The sequence below is a fragment of the Phalaenopsis equestris genome, unplaced genomic scaffold (genome assembly GCF_001263595.1).
Source record: "Phalaenopsis equestris unplaced genomic scaffold, ASM126359v1 Scaffold182576, whole genome shotgun sequence".
NCBI classification, from domain to species: Eukaryota; Viridiplantae; Streptophyta; class Magnoliopsida; order Asparagales; family Orchidaceae; genus Phalaenopsis; species Phalaenopsis equestris.
In genome coordinates this window covers 1-546 of record NW_018202525.1, presented here as the reverse complement: position 1 = coordinate 546, position 546 = coordinate 1, and the positions used below count along the sequence as shown (strand labels likewise).

General features: G+C 31.5%; 1 long non-coding RNA gene across 1 annotated transcript; it reads right to left on the bottom strand.

Annotated features, from left to right (window-relative positions):
• Positions 1–101: 101 nt before the first annotated feature.
• LOC110034306 lies at positions 102–500 on the bottom strand. The gene is made up of 3 exons (XR_002295043.1): positions 424–500; positions 286–330; positions 102–205 (listed from the first exon to the last, which is right to left on the bottom strand). It is a non-coding gene; the product is annotated as an uncharacterized LOC110034306 (long non-coding RNA).
• Between the last annotated feature and the right edge of the window lie 46 nt (positions 501–546).

Here is a 546-nt window from a genome sequence, read left to right as displayed (position 1 = left end):
TACATAGAAATTAAGTGGTATTTATGTAAATCTTCTTTAATAAAAGGAATGCATCAAAATTAATTTGGTAATAGAAATAAGTAGCAATGCGACTTACCTTCCCAAGGCCTACATGGACAATAACAGTTTTATCAATTTTAAAATCTACACGTCCACATTTTGCCGCCTTTACAGCAGCAGAGACATCATTTGTCACAGATCCTAACTACAAAATGATAGAAATAATTTTTAAGTAGATAAACAAATATAAGCTTCATAGTATCAAATTAATAACTAGGAACTTACCTTGGGGTTTGGCATCAACCCACGCGGACCAAGAATCCGACCAATCTGATAAAAGAATACCAGATCAAATAATTAGGATAAGACTAATGATGATTTCATTAATGATCACATATATTCTAGAAAAATTAGATAACAAACCCTGGACAAACGAGGCATAAACATAGGAGTTGCTATGCACTTATCAAACTTTATTTTACCTCCTCCTGCAGATTTCAATCAAGAAATAATCAGGTCCTAAATTACCAATATTAGAAAAAAAAA